This window comes from Lactuca virosa, chromosome 4, assembly GCF_052849685.1.
Source record: "Lactuca virosa cultivar CGN04683 chromosome 4, Lactuca_virosa_CGN04683_v6, whole genome shotgun sequence".
NCBI lineage: Eukaryota > Viridiplantae > Streptophyta > Magnoliopsida > Asterales > Asteraceae > Lactuca > Lactuca virosa.
In genome coordinates, this window is record NC_136429.1 from 463,023,068 (window position 1) to 463,039,276 (window position 16,209).

The window sequence follows — 16,209 nt, forward strand, 5'->3', positions numbered from 1 at the left end:
AATATGGAAGCAAAGAAGGGTGTTTTCGGCCCAAAACACTAGTGTGTGTTCTTGGTGTTCTTGGTGAAATGAAGAACACTTGAAGATCTATGAAAAGAGAAGATTTCATGGATGAAATCATGTATAACTACTAGATGAAGTGTTGTAACAACAAATCAAGGGAAGAAACACTTACATTTTTGGAAGATTTAAAAGAAGCTCTTATGATACTTGAGAGAGAATGTGGGTGTTCTTGAGTTTGGAAGTAAGAAATGAGGAAGGAAGGAGTAAACTCATGCCTTAAGCATGAGTTCTCGGTCAAAGGGGGGTTTACGGCCCAAACCCCTCATGTTTGGCCGTAAACACCTCATTAAGGTGTTATTTGTTTTATTTGTTCCCCAATAATCCTAGAAAATACTTCCTTTCGTTTGTTCTCTCGAAGAATTAATATTAAAAACACCCAAACGGACTTTAAACCGAGCTAAAAATTAGCAGATATGAATTTGACTTTTAATTGAAGTGTTTGACTGTAGAGTTCGTACAAATGAAAATTTCGGGTTGTCACATCATCCCCCCGTTAGAGGGAATTTCGTCGCAAAATTAGAGCTCAAGCAACTAAGTTATTACAAATAACTAAGTAAAAAGATGAGGATATTTAAATTTCATTTGATCCTCGCGCTCCCAAGTGAACTCCAGTCCTCGCTTGGCGTTCCAGCGAACCTTCACGATTGGGATGCGGCTTTGTTTCGTTCGCTTGACCTCTCGGTCCTTGATCTCTACATGTTCTTCCACGAAGTTGAGGCTCTTGTTGATTTCGATCTCGTCTAGTGGGATTACAAGAGTCTCGTTGGATAGGCACTTTTTCAAGTTCGAGACGTGGAAGGTAGGATGTACGTTACTAAGCTTGCGGGGTAAGTTGAGTTTGTAAGCTACGGGGCCGATTCTAGCGAGAATCTCGAAAGGCCCTATATATCTTGGATTTAGCTTTACACGCTTTTCGAAGCGTATCAAGCCCTTCCAGGGTGAGACTTTCAAAAGGACTCGGTCTCCCACCTGGAATTCCAAAGGTTTCCTCCGTTTGTCTACGTAGCTTTTTTGTCGGTCTCTAGAGGCTTTCAATCGTTCACGAATCTGAACGATCTTCTCTGTCGTTTCCAGAATGATCTCCGGACCTGTGAGAGTGCTTTCAGGAACTCGTCCTTTAGCTAACTGAGTGTCACCCACCTCAGCCCAGCATAGAGGGGATCTGCACTTCCGGCCATAGAGGGCTTCAAATGGAGCAGTCTTGATGCTAGTGTGATAACTGTTGTTGTAGGAGAATTCAACAAGGGGTAAGTGAGTATCCCATGCCTTCCCAAAGTCGATCACACATGCTCGCAACATATCCTCCAAGGTTTGGATAGTTCTCTCACTTTGTCCGTCGGTCTGTGGATGGTAGGCTGTACACATGTCCAGCCTCCTTCCTGAGGAACTTTGTAGCGACTGCCAGAATCTCGAAGTGAATCTACTATCTCTATCAGAGATAATGGATATAGGGACACCATACAGTCGTACGATTTCCCTAATGTATGTTCTTGTAAGTTTCTCCATCTTGTCAGTCTCTTTGATCGGTAAGAAATGCGCGGATTTGGTCAATCTATCGACGATGACCCAAATGGTATCAAGTCCACCCGTTGTCTTGGGCAACTTGGTTATGAAGTCCATAGTAATCCGCTCCAATTTCCACTCTGGTATCTCCGGTTGTTGAAGTAAACCTGATGGTTTCTGGTATTCGGCCTTAACCTTTGCGCAAGTAAGGCATTTACTCACGAAGGTACAAATCTCTGCTTTCATGTTAGGCCACCAGTACAGATTTTTAAGATCCAGATACATCTTATCTGAACCCGGGTGGACAGAATACCTAGTGTTGTGCGCCTCGGTCATGACCAAGTCTCTGAAACCACCGTGTTTCGGTGTCCAGATTCGGTCCATGAGAAATAAGGCTCCGCCACCCTTGACTTCCAAATTCTTCTCCATCCCTCTCAGGGATTCACCCGCCACATTTTCAGGTTTCAAAGCTTCGAGCTGAGCCTCCTTAATTTATGTGGACAGGTGCGAATGGATAGTCATAGTCAGTGATTTGACCCTCAGACCAGAATATTCTTTCCGACTTAGGGCGTCTGCTACTACATTGGCTTTACCCGGATGATAACGAATTTCGCACTCATAGTCATTGAGTAGCTCGACCCACCGTCGTTGCCTCATATTAAGTTCCTTCTGGTTGAATATGTGTTGTAGGCTTTTGTGGTCTGTAAAGATCGTGCTTTTTGTACCATACAGGTAGTGTCTCCAGATCTTCAGAGCAAACACAACTGCTCCTAGCTCAAGATCGTGTGTGGTGTAGTTTACTTCATGTGTCTTTAGCTGTTTTGAGGCATAGGCAATGACCTTACCTCGTTGCATCAGAACACACCCGAGCCCTTGATTTGACACATCGCAGTAGACTACGAAGTCTTCTATTCCTTCGGGGAGGGATAGTATCGGCGCGGTGCACAAGGCTCGTTTTAGCGTTTGGAATGCCTTATCTTGTTTCTCTTCCCAGTCAAAGGCCACACCCTTCTGGGTCAATGTTGTAAGAGGTTTCGCAATTCGGGAGAAGTTCTGTATGAATCTGCGGTAGTAGCCAGCGAGGCCTAGAAATTGACGAATTTCAGTAGGCGTCTTCGGTGCTGCCCAATTCTCAATGGCTTTAATTTTGGAAGGGTCCACGTGGATTCCTTCTTCACTAACCACGTGTCCTAAGAATTCGACCCTTCGGATCCAAAATTCGCACTTAGAGAACTTGGCGTAGAGCTTCTCTGTTCGCAGGGTTCCTAGGACTTGCCGCAGATGGTCACTATGTTCCTCCTTACTTCGAGAGTAGATAAGTATGTCATCGATGAAGACGATGACGAACTGATCCAAGTAAGGACGGCATACCCGATTCATTAAGTCCATAAACACTGCGGGCGCATTTGTCAATCCGAATGGCATCACTACAAACTCGTAGTGTCCGTAACGAGTTCGGAAGGCTGTCTTCGGAACATCCTCCTGTAAGACTCGCAACTGGTGATACCCGGACCTTAGATCAATCTTTGAAAAGTACGACACCCCTTGCAGTTGGTCAAACAAATCGTCTATGCGAGGCAGAGGGTAACGATTTTTAACTGTTAGCTTGTTGAGTTCCCTGTAGTCGATGCACATACGAAACGATACGTCTTTCTTTTTGACGAACAAGACCGGTGCTCCCCAGGGTGAGAAGCTTGGTCTGATAAATCTCTTGCTGAGCAGTTCGTTAAGTTGACCGGATAGTTCCTGCATCTCATCTGGTGCTAGTCGATAGGGCGATTTAGCTACGGGGGTAGCTCCTGGAACTAAATCGATTCTGAACTCGACCTGTCGCTGCGGAGGTAACCCAGGTAGTTCTTCTGGAAAGATGTCGGGAAAGTCGCATACTACGGGGATGTTTTTCAGGTCTTTGGTTTCTTGGCTCGTATCAACAATGTGTGTAAGGAATGCACGATATTCCTTACGTAGGTACTTTTGAGCTTAAATACTTGAGATAATGCTAAGGCTAGTGTCGGGTTTGTCGTCGTAGATAATAAGAGTTTCGTTAGACGGAAGATTAAGGCGAACAGCCTTTTCATAGCACATGATGTCTGCACGGTGCAGACTCAACCAATCCATGCCGATAATGACGTCGAAACTTTTAATTGAGACCGGCATGAGGTCGATTGGAAATGAATGGCTATCTAGAGTTAGAGTACATCCTATGTATATGCTACTAGTGCTCTCAGTCTTCCCATTAGCCATTTCTACAGTGAATGGTTCTTTAAGTGTGTGTGGTTGTTGTTTAAGTAAGCGTGCAAATTTCTGGTTCACGAAACTTCTCTCCGCTCCCCTATCAAATAGTATGCATGCATAAGAGTTTTCAAGGAGAAACGTACCAGTCACCACCGCAGGGTCAGCAACTGCTTCCTTGTGGCCTATAGCCAAAACTCTTCCTGCTCCACCAGCATTTCCTGCCTTGGGGCAGTCCCTTTTGTAGTGGCCCACTTCGCCACATCCATAACAAGACTGGGTTACACCAGACCCTGGAACCTGGTTGATTGGTCTTGTCGGGACTCTGCAGAAGCAGACAGTGTGTCCCTTTTTGTTGCAGTTGGAACACTGCAACTCCCGGCAGGGTCCATTGTGGTGGAAGCTGCATTTGTTGCACTTTGGCAAGTTCTCCACGTACTGCTTTATCGGAGCAGCAGCGACCGGTGCTATCGCGGCATGAACCGCCACAATCTGCTGCTTTTTGGCACCTTTTTGTTTCTTTTTGTCATCCCAGAACTTCCGCTTGTTGTCAGCGGGTTTGGAAGGTTCGGAGATGGCTAGGGTTGTTGTTGATGACGGGGTACGAACCCCATGGTCAATGAGGCATTGTGCCAATCGCTTGGCACTATCGAAGGTAGTGGGGTTTGAAGCTAAAACATTCCATTGAACTGGAGGCAACAACCCCCAGATATACCTCTCTATCTTCTTTCCCTCCGTGGGAACCATATTGGGACAGAGGGCCACCAGCTCATAAGAAACTATGTCGGAGCCCTTCATGGTTAGGCTCCACAGCTCCTGTTCCAACTTCTGGATTTCGCCTCGCGGGCGGTATTCCTCGATCATGAGGTCTTTCAAAGTTTCCCAGCCCATGTCGTTTGCCACTACAAGAGTTAGTGACTTGACATGGCTATTCCACCATGTCAGGGCTTTTTCTTCGAAGGTACAAGAAGCAAACTTGACTTTACTCGCTGCAGGGCAGGAGCAAATCTCGAAGATCGACTCCGTCTTTTCGAACCATTGCGAGAGGGAAATGACTCCGCCAGTCCCTTTGAAGGGCTTTGGCTTACAGTTAGTGAAGTCCTTGTAAGAGCACTCTCTCGAGCGCACAAGGAGTTCACCTTGAGTAGAGTTAACAGGGGTTCCACATCCACTGGCACCAGTAGAGTGATATTGAGCCATTGCTGTTGCCACAGCCGCAGCTACAGCAACATTCAGAGCCGCCGTATCGATTACTGGAGGAGGTGGTGGTATGGGAGTTGGAGAAATCGGAGGATTACGCCTTGTCGACTTTCGAGGAGGCATCCTTCAACTATAAGTAAAAAAATGAACATGATAGTGAGAATCAATTGTAAGCATATTGAGAGTGATCCACGGGCTAAATCGCCATAGTCCAACAGTTGAATGAGTGTATGTTTTGAAATAGAAGTACAGTAGAAGAGTAGAGAAATACAAGAGTACAGATTTCTCCAACAGATTAGATAATTGTCAATATTACTGATATTATTGATGTAATAAGTTCGGGGAAAAAATGACCTAACAGCAGGTCTTACATCATACCATAAGGGAAAAAGGTTGACAGTTTTTAGAATTCTAGTTAAAGTACTGGGAAGGTAGGAATATTTTACAGTCAAATGTTTCATAGAGCATAGTTAAAAAAGGCTATTCCTTAAGTCAAAAGAAAAGATGTACTAAACATCTTCTACCGGCGATGGGAATTCCTCGGGCGAACCCTCAGATCAGCCAGTTGACGAACCACTTCTTGAAGGTGTCGCTCATGAGCCCTCTGGCGAACTCGAAGTTCTATGACTTCAGCTCGGGATGCAGCTAGCTGTTGCTGCAGAGTCTCATTGGTTCTCCTGGTCCTTTCCATAGCCTCTTCGAGATGGCGAATGCGGACCGTGTTGACACCTGAGTTGGCATCAATTTCCATGATTCGGTCGATGGCTGCTCGACCTTGCTCGACATTCCGAGAAATCCTACAGACCATGACGGACAGGACTCGGTCAGCTGAGCCACCCTCGCTTATGTTGTAAAAGTTTCGGTCCCCGTTGTAGGGTAAAGGTTGACCCTGTTCATCACTCCAGCGACTCAGGTTTGTTGCCCACAAGGGCGTGGGACCTTGAAACGCGGGTCGGGGGTTAAGATTTGGGGCTTGACCCTCTTGGGGTAGGTTGTTGACTTCAGGATCGGAGTCGGAACCATCAGAAAAGCCCTCTGCGAGGTGATCATCCAAGGGGATTGGATGGTCATCTTCTGACTCATAGTCAAGCCATCCAGCATTGCCTTGATTTGGGAAGTACGGGTCGCCATGAAGATGGAATCCAGCCATGATATCTATGCGAGAAAAGGGGTATAAGAATCTTATATATATAGACGTACTACTTAAGATAATAGTAATATAATCTTTATCAGTTACTTCAATACATGCATAGTGCATACTAGCTATATGTATTCAAAACAGGATAGACCTTCGAATAAGTAACCCTAACTCTAAACCCACAACCAAACAAGGAATAGGGAGTAAAGCAAAGGTCACAGATTCTAAGTCTATGACATCCTAGATACATATAGCCTTAGCGTATCCACTTAGCAACTATTGACCTACTGATAAAGACCTTTTTAGTTTGCACATAAGTAAATTATAGTAACACAAAATACTCCTATAGTATTTTAAGTTTATGTTCTGTTCTAATGTTTTCATTGTAGTATTGTTGGTAAGTTTTTAGACTTGTTGCAACCTCACAACCATCCTTAGGCACATGCTAGTCACTCCTCGGATAATATAGTTGATCAGGATATATCTTCCCAGGGTTGACCATATGTCTCTAAGTCTAATTGTGTTGCCCAACAATCGTAATACTTTTGCTCTGTCCTAGTGACACTGATTTTAGTATGAATGCAGGTACGTATACTTAGTTAAATATTTTATTATTTAAAAGTATAAACTCTTGCTCAGAGTATTTTAATCCCGTTGTGTTTATAGTTTGTATATCTTTTATGAGTTGATATACTCGATTCACAATAAACAATGCTCTGATACCAATCTGTCACAACCCAAAACCGGAACGGCGAAAACGTTCTGGGGCGGAGGACGTCATGTACAGTATCACAACACAGAAATATATTAAACAAGCAAACAACATCATCCATTGCATTAATAGTGTATTTTAATACAAGTGTGTTCTGTACAATTTATAAGACACCAAAAATATGAATCAAAATAAAAGATGAGTCTTGAAAAGTGCTCCATCTTCTCAAAAGCTGGCCTCGGTACCTGTCTACTGATGACCTGAGAATACAAGTTATTTTGAAAGAGTTTATCAGCATTAAAGCTGGTGAGTTCATAAGTATTTTAGTGTCATCGATTGCATGAAAATTTTGCAAGTGTTTGAGTGTGTAAGTTTGTAAAAATGTTTGTAGTAATTGTTTGTAACTCCTTGAAAATCCTATATTTTCTATTTAAAAGTAGTCTTCTACCAAGACATCAGGTACTGCATGTTTGTTTATTGTAAAAGTGAGTATTTCTCCCAAATGGGACTATCATTTAATAAAATATAGTTCTTGTATTACTGTTTACGTGAAAAGATCACAAAGTAGATGTAATGGGAAAATAACGAAGTACTGTAGTATTATACTATAGTGACTACTGTTGTACTCACTACCTTAAACCAATTGTTAATTAAGGTATAATGTGATATAATTATAACCATACTTGATCGACCTTAGTAAAACACGACGCTCGAAGACGTCGAGATGGTATGACATTCATCACCCGAAGACCTGCAGGTCCCACTGTAGCTAGCAGCAAGGTGTAGGACGGTCAGTCCAGTATAGATCTATACACGAATTCACGCTCTTCCTTCAGAAGACTCTGGTTACAAGTCGAGCCATGACAGAGATGCCATGCCCCGAAGTAGTGCCTCACATTTAGGTTATAGTGTGTATGTATTGTTTGTAGTAGTGTAGTGTTTGTTCTCTCCTGATTCTCATCATAATATGTTCTTTAGTATAGTGTTTAGTGTGTATGAATAGTATGTATTAGTGTATGTTCTCTCTTTCTAATGTGTAGTACGTTCATTTATATAGTGTAGTGTATGTATTGTTTACAGTATGTATTAACTCATGTATGAACTGACTCTTTGTATGTTTCATAGTATTAGAAATAGTGAGTAGTATACTCCTAAACTATACCTATTATAGTTTCCTACTATTGTTATATAAGTAACTTAGCATATACACCTTTGCTACCCAAAGGGTTGGAACTGAAGTAAAACCTTTATATCTACACATATATATGTGATATATAACTAAGGATCAAACGATAGTCGGACAAACAACAGGGTACTCTAAGTCCACAACCAAACATGGAACAGGAAATAAAGTGAGTTATCAGTCCTAAGTCCTTCAAACCTTACTTATATAACTATATATGCATTAGACATGATTTGGCAATATATAAGTTTAAAGAGTTGAAAGTAAAGATTTGATAATCAAGAATAAGTTTTATAAACAGTTTAACATGTAAAAGAGTTTGATAACCATTTTGAAGTAGTTTTGTTGACAAGGCAGTTAAAAGTATAGAAAATCCATTTGTTTGCAAGTCATAATTCACATGTGATTGATATTATAACTAGTTTGATTCAACTTGTATTCCCCCCCCCCCCATAAAAGCATTTAAAAACATTTAAAAGGTTGATTAAGGGGTATGAACTCACCTGAAGTGAGTGATACGAATGTAAGATCGGAAAAAGGATGTTAAGTGTCAAGTGAAGACTTGAGCGCACACGGATCCTATTTACCATATAAAGACACATATATGCATGCAATTAGTGCTTATACAACTAATTAAGAAGGGTAACACTCTCATAGACTAGAAAACACTCTTATAGAAGTGTTACTATCATAAATGATTACATAAAATGAGTGTATGGTTACCAAATGGGGCTTTTGTTCTAAGTCGTATGTTCCTAGGAGCTTTCAGTCCTAATGGTATTTTCAGTCCAAATGGTTCTCGGTCCAAATGGTTCTCGGTTTTTAGGGTTTTCGGTCCATGAGGTTAAGACCGAAAACTCATGATATTTGGTGCATAAGGTGATTTTCAAGGGCTTTCAAGTATGTATAGGGGTTCTAAGTTTCATCCAAAACCTTATGTGAGTTTAAGGTCTTAAAGGCACCTTTCTTTAGGGTTTTCGGTCAAGGGAGATGCACTTGACCGAAAACACCTATTGTTCTTGAGAAATGGATGTTTTCAAGGCCCTAATTCAAGTATCCTTACTAGATAACAAGTATAGGAGATAGATACTTACAATATGGAAGCAAAGAAGGGTGTTTTCGGCCCAAAACACTAGTGTGTGTTCTTGGTGTTCTTGGTGAAATGAAGAACACTTGAAGATCTATGAAAAGAGAAGATTTCATGGATGAAATCATGTATAACTAATAGATGAAGTGTTGTAACAACAAATCAAGAGAAGAAACACTTACATTTTTGGAAAATTTGGAAGAAGCTCTTATGATACTTGAGAGAGAATGTGGGTGTTCTTGAGTTTGGAAGTAAGAAATGAGGAAGGAAGGAGTAAACTCATGCCTTAAGCATGAGTTCTCGGTCAAAGGGGGGTTTACGGCCCAAACCCCTCATGTTTGGCCGTAAACACCTCATTAAGGTGTTATTTGTTTTATTTGTTCCCCAATAATCCTAGAAAATACTTCCTTTCGTTTGTTCTCTCGAAGAATTAATATTAAAAACACCCAAACGGACTTTAAACCGAGCTAAAAATTAGCAGAAATGAATTTACTTTTAATTGAAGTGTTTGACTGTAGAGTTCGTACAAATGAAAATTTCGGGTTGTCACAGGTTCCTTTTATTAGCCTTAATGAATTGAAGTTTTATTCAACAATAGTTTTTTATTAACCCTTGATCTTTCGAGACTGTACCATCTCGGAGTTATGGTTTCTCAAAAATTGTTTTTATGTCATTCTCGTTATAACCATGAGAATGTGAAAAACTCGTTTTCCCTCTTCTTATCTTATACTTTTTACATTTTTCACACATAGTGATGCATATCCCAAGACATCTCTAGTAAAAAACAACTAGAATGTAGGTGTGCAACAAATCTGTGTTTATGATCTTTTCGTCATTATCACCATGATGAAAAGTGAGACTTAAACACCATTACCATTTAAGGAATTGATGGTGAACAACTTGTTTGTATCATCCATAAAATTCGTGAAAAAATTAAACACTTAAATTCCAATCGACAAATCATCATTGTTTGCAATTTAGTTTTCAAAACATGTTTAATATCAGAGTTTTTCCCAAAATCATAAATCCAAACAAGAGGAGGTGCACGATCATGCCTTCACCTTTCTGCGATCATATGAGGTACCTGAAACATAACCCAAAACTATAAGCCCAAAGCTTAGTGAGTTCCCCCAAAGTACCAGTACAATAGATAATCATAATACTAACAGCAAACAGCATGCATACAGAGCCTTCAGTCTGATTGGAACATCCCACCGGCCTATAGTCTATCTGGTACACTCACAGAATCTTCAGCATGACTGGTACGCCTCACCAGGCCTTCAGTCTATCTAGAAAGTTCTTCTGGCCTTCGTCCTGACTGGTACGCCCCACTGGCCTACAGTCTATCCGGGACGCCCTGGATCTCTTGGCCTTGAGCACGTAGCAGGACCACCTCAACCCAACATACCATCACAATTCAACATATACCACATCAAACCCTAGCTAATATAACAGACAATCATACATATCTAATAGATCACTAAGCATAGCATCATCCTATATACTAGGATACAGGTCTAACAGGTCACTACAACATACAAGCATGCGATAAAACAGAATAACAATCCAAAGGGGCCGACCTTGGTGCCTTCGACCCAACATTACAGTGAGGAAAACTCACCTCGCAAACTAAACAGAACTGATGAGGTCCGACTCTGAATCTCAACTCTCAAACCGATACCTATTTCCACCAAGTGACCAAATTCCATCAAAATCCCAAAATACCCAAAATACCCTCAAGGTCAAACTTGGTCAAAGTCATAGGCAACTGGTCAACCTACTAAGTCAACTGAGTCAACCCAGCCGAGTCAAATCAACAAGGCTGACCCATGCGAGTACACGGGGCGTACTGCGGAGGTACGCTTAGTGTACGCGAAGCCTCGCAAAATACCACCATCGGGGTGGTTGACCGAGTATGCGAGGCGTACTCCCATGTACGCGGGGCCTACTCCCATGTATGCGGGGCGTACCCTCGCAGCCTCCAAACTCCATTTAGCTTATTAATGGCTTAAGCACTTAAGCCCATATTTTAGATCCATGACCAAAACACACCCTAGAGTCATAAAGTTTCCAACTTTATGACTTTACACGCCTAATACGAGCTTAACACAAGGCCTTAATCCATTAAGACCTCATATAAGATACATGGAGAAAATCTAACCAAAGGGACTTCATTTTTATGGCTAAGGACCCTTCCTAGGGTCTGAAAGGACATCTCAAAACGTCCAGAACAACCATGCACAACATGGGACCTTTGGGACAAGAAAAGCAACATAAAACACCCAAAAATGGTATCTAACAACCAAGATGTCAAGGTATAGACTTTATACCTTCGGGAGCTTCTTAAGAAGGCAAAGATTCCAGATCCACAAGCTTGCTTCCACTTCAAGGCTCCTTGACGCAACTTCTTCCTCCTTCAACACACCAAAAACACACTCTTGAGCTCAAAACACACACACTATGAAGGCTAGGTTTTTCAAAAACGTCTCAAAGGATGTGGACGCTGAAAAGGTGAGGAGAAAGGAGACATAATGTTGCTTAAATACCACCCAAACCCTAAAAATTAGGGTTTCCTCCTGAAGCTAGTACGCCCCGCGTACATAGGTGTATGCCCAGCGTACATCATACACATATTTACGCATGGCGTATTTCTCCTGCCATAATTACGAAATTGCCACTAGGGCTTCAAAGCATAACTTCTTGGGCTTAGGGGCCAAAATGACATGAAATAGAATTATAAGGATGAATTAGAAGTACATGAATGTCAGGATGTTACAATTCTCCCCCACTTGAACTAGACTTTGTCCTCGAAGTCCGCCGCGGTGAACAACTCGGGATAATGCTTCCGCATCTCAGCCTCCGGCTCCCACGTCTACTCGGAGCCCCTCTAGTGTTGTCATCACACCTTTACTAATGGTATTTCCTTGTTACACAAAACCTTCACCTTCCTTTCTAGGATATCTACCGGCTTCTCAACATAGTTCAGGCGCCTATCGACCTGAATATCATCCAGTTAAACCACTGCATCCACATCCAATATGCACTTTCGCAGCTGCGAAACATGGAAAGTGTTGTGAATCAGATTAAGCTCCTACGGAAGATCCAATCTATAAGCAACCTTGCCAACCCTGGAAATCACCCAAAAAGGCCTAATATATCGGGGCCCAACTTCCCCCTCTTTCTGAAGTGTATCACACTTTTCCAAGGTGAGACCTTCAGTAATACCATGTCGCTGAATAAAAATCCAACTCGTATCGGCGTCGGTTGGCATAACTCTTCTTCCGACTCTAGGCGGTCTGCAATCTCTGTCTGATCTGCTGAATCAGATGTGTGGTCTGAAGGACCACTTCGTTCCTTCCTATAACCTTGTGACCAAACTTGCCCCACCAAATTGGGTTAGTGGGGTACGACATCACCCATATAAGAGCTCTAAAGGTAGAGCACCAATGCTAAAGTGATAATTGATATTGTAGGAAAATTATGCAAGAGGCAGGTAGGAGTCCTAGCTCCCATCGAAATCGATAACACATGCCCGCAACATATACTCAAAGGTCTGTATCGTCCGCTCACTATGGTCGTCGGTCTGCGGATGATAAGCAGTGTTGAAGTGTAACCTCGTGCCCAGTTCCTCATGGAACCTCTGCCAAAAATGGGAAGTGAACTTAACATCATGGTCTGAAACAATGGAGACTGGAACCCCATGGCGAGCAACGATCTCGCGAACATGCACATCGGCCAACTTCTCGGTCGAAGAACTCTCCCGAATCTCCAGAAAGTGGACACTCTTGGTCAATCGATCCACGATGACCCAGATAGCATCAAAACCCTTTTCCCTCTTTGGCAACTTGGTGATAAAATCCATCGAAATATGTTCCCATTTCCACATGGGAACCTCCAGAGGTTGCAGCTTGCCATGCGGCCTCTGATGCTCAACCTTGACCATCCTGCAGGTCATGCATCTCTCAACATACCAGGCTATCTCTCTCTTCATACACGGCCACCAATAGCTCAATCTCAAATCCCGATGTATCTCGGTGGCCCTGGATGAATAGAAAAATGAGACTTATGAGCCTCCTTTAACACAATCTGCTTGACCCACTAGACATCAGAACCCAGACCCAGCAACATCGGGTCAACAACCCATGACTATCCATGACAAATCTGTCAATCTCACCCCTGATCCTCTCTTTCTTCTAATTCTCTTTCCGAACACCCTCGGCATGAGTCTCCCTGATCAATCCCAAAAGCGGGGAATCCACTGATATCCTTATACATATCTCCCTATCCAAAGATCCGGCCAACTTTTGGCTCAAAGCATCCGCCCCCACATTTGCTTTATCCGGATGGTAAAGGATCTCGCAGTCATAATCCTTGACTACGTCCAGCCATCTGCGCTGCCTCATGTTCAGGTTCGACTGATCCATAATAAGCCCCATACTCTTGTGATCCGTGTAGATAGTACAACGCACCCCATAAAGATAGTGTCTCGAAATCTTGAAGGCAAAACCCACTGCCCCCAACCCCATATTGTGGGTGGGATATCGTGTCTCGTGCGGCTTCAGCTTCCGCGAAGCGTAAGCTATCACCCATCCTCTCTGCATCATGATTTCCCCCAGACCAGTTATGGAAGCATCACATAATACCACGAAATCCTCAATTCCCTATGGGAGGGTCAAAACTAGAGCCTCACATAACCTCTGTCGAAGGGTCTCAAATGTCGCTTGTTGCTCAGGGCCCCATCGGAATTCTACCCCCTTCCTCGTCAGACGAGTGAGGGGTACCGTAATATTGGAGAAATCATGAATGAATCTTCAATAGTACCCTGATAAACCCAAGAAGCTCCTGATATCCGAGGGAGACTTCAGAACCTCCCACTGCATTACGGCCTCGATCTTGGCCAGATCGACCAAAATCCCATCCTAGTTAACAAGGTGCCCAAGGAACTAGACATCTCGTAACCAGAACTCGCACTTCGAGAACTTGTCATAGATTCGTTCCCTTCTCAAAACCCCCAGAAGCTCGCGAAGATGCTCCTCATACTGCTCTCTGTTCTTGGAATACACCAAGATATCATCAATAAATACAATGATAGAACGATCGAGCATCGGCCTGCATACCCGATTCATCAAATCCATAAACACCGTCGGTGCATTGGTGAGCCCAAATGGCATCACCACGAACTCGTAATGCCCATAACGAGTCCAGAACGCCGTCTTCTCCACGTCCTCCTCTCTCACTCTAACTTGATAATACCCAGACCTCATATCTATCTTGGAGAACCAAGATGCACCCTGCAACTGATCGAAGAGGTCATCAATCTGCGAAAGGGGATAACGGTTCTTCACTATTAACTTGTTTAACTCCCGGTAATCAATGCACATCCGGTGTGAACCATCTTTCTTCTAGACGAACAGTATTGGCGCTCCCCACGGAGAACTGCTTGCTTAGCAGCTTCTGCAGCTAAGATGACAACTCCTACATCTCAAGCGGTTCCATGCGGTACGGTGCCTTGGCAATCGCGGCTGCACCTGGGACAAGGTCTATCCTAAACTCGACCTGCCTCTCGGGAGGCACAACAGGAAACTCCTCTGGGAATACATCTGCAAACTACCTGACAACTGGGACCTCTGAAACTGAAATCTGATCCCCAACACGTGTATCCACCACATACGCCAAGTAGCCCGCACACCCATGCTGAATATACTGATAAGCCATGTCCGTTGAACAGAACCCTGAACCCATCCTGGTACCCTCTCCATAGATAACCAGTTCTCCCCCACTTGAGGTTTGAACTAATACTCGATGGCCCTCACAATCAATCATAGCACCAAACCGGCTCATCCAATCCATACCCACAATCATGCAAACATCCCCTATTGGAATAGGGATCAAATCGATCAGATACGGCACCCCAAAGATCTCCAATACACAATCCTGATACACTGATGATGCAGAAACCCCATGTTCGTTAGCGATAGAAACCCGCAATGGACACTCTAACTCGCCAATAGGCATATCAAACTCTCTAATGAACGAACGAGATACGAAGGATCGACTCGCACCCGAGTCAAACAACACAAGAGCAGACAAAGAGTTCATTAGGAACGTACCTAACAGAGGCATATATAAGCATAACACAAAAAATAATCAACAAGATAATGGATAGAAACATACCAGTCACAACATTTGGAGCTGCTCTGGCCTCCTCAGCAGTGAGCTGAAAAGCACGACTCGAGCCCTCGGGGGCTCCGCCCTCACCTGGCGCTCATCGGTGATCCTCAAAGTAGCTGGCATCGAGGCCTGTGCCGGCTTGGCGGCAAGCAATGAGCAAATAACCGTGACATGGCTGATGCGTGCAAATAGCTACACCTAATTTTAAATTTGTAACCTAACTACCTTAACTAACTACTTCCACTTAGGCAGTGTACCTAGTCAGACTATAGTATAGCTCGGGGTAAGTCGGGTGTCGATCACAGGGAACAGTGTTGACTAATTAATTTATCTACTACTAAATTAACCTAATTTTTAATAAGCTTTAAGTGGGTTTTTATCCGATTTTGCAAGATCGGACTAACTTAACTCAAATTCAATTAATAATTAAAAACACTCTTATTTAGTTCGAATCCACTTCTTCTTTATGGTTAGCTAACAATTATGGATTATCAAGTTGGTTGTTATTGTATTAGTAATTTTAGTCTAAAATTACTAATATTCAACTAATTCATGTAAAACTATGTATGGTCACACACAATCAAACACAGAACCAGTTATGATTATGAATATGCTATGTAAGATTATGCATACACAATTATGGTCATAATTAATGTTCTCCAGCACAACTAAATTTATTTACTTCAGTTACTATCTAAGATTTTGGTCGATCCTAGTTCTAGCAATTTAATGTTCACTAAATCACTAGGTTTCAAGTTCATGTAATTTAATAATCACTAAGCTACACAGAACATGAATACAAGCAACTAAAGAAACAAATATTAACATGCTAGGTAATAATAATCAAACACAGGCAAATTACCAACTAAGCAAATCCATTATCAATAAGCTAAACCATAAGTCAGAAGCTTCATCTAGCT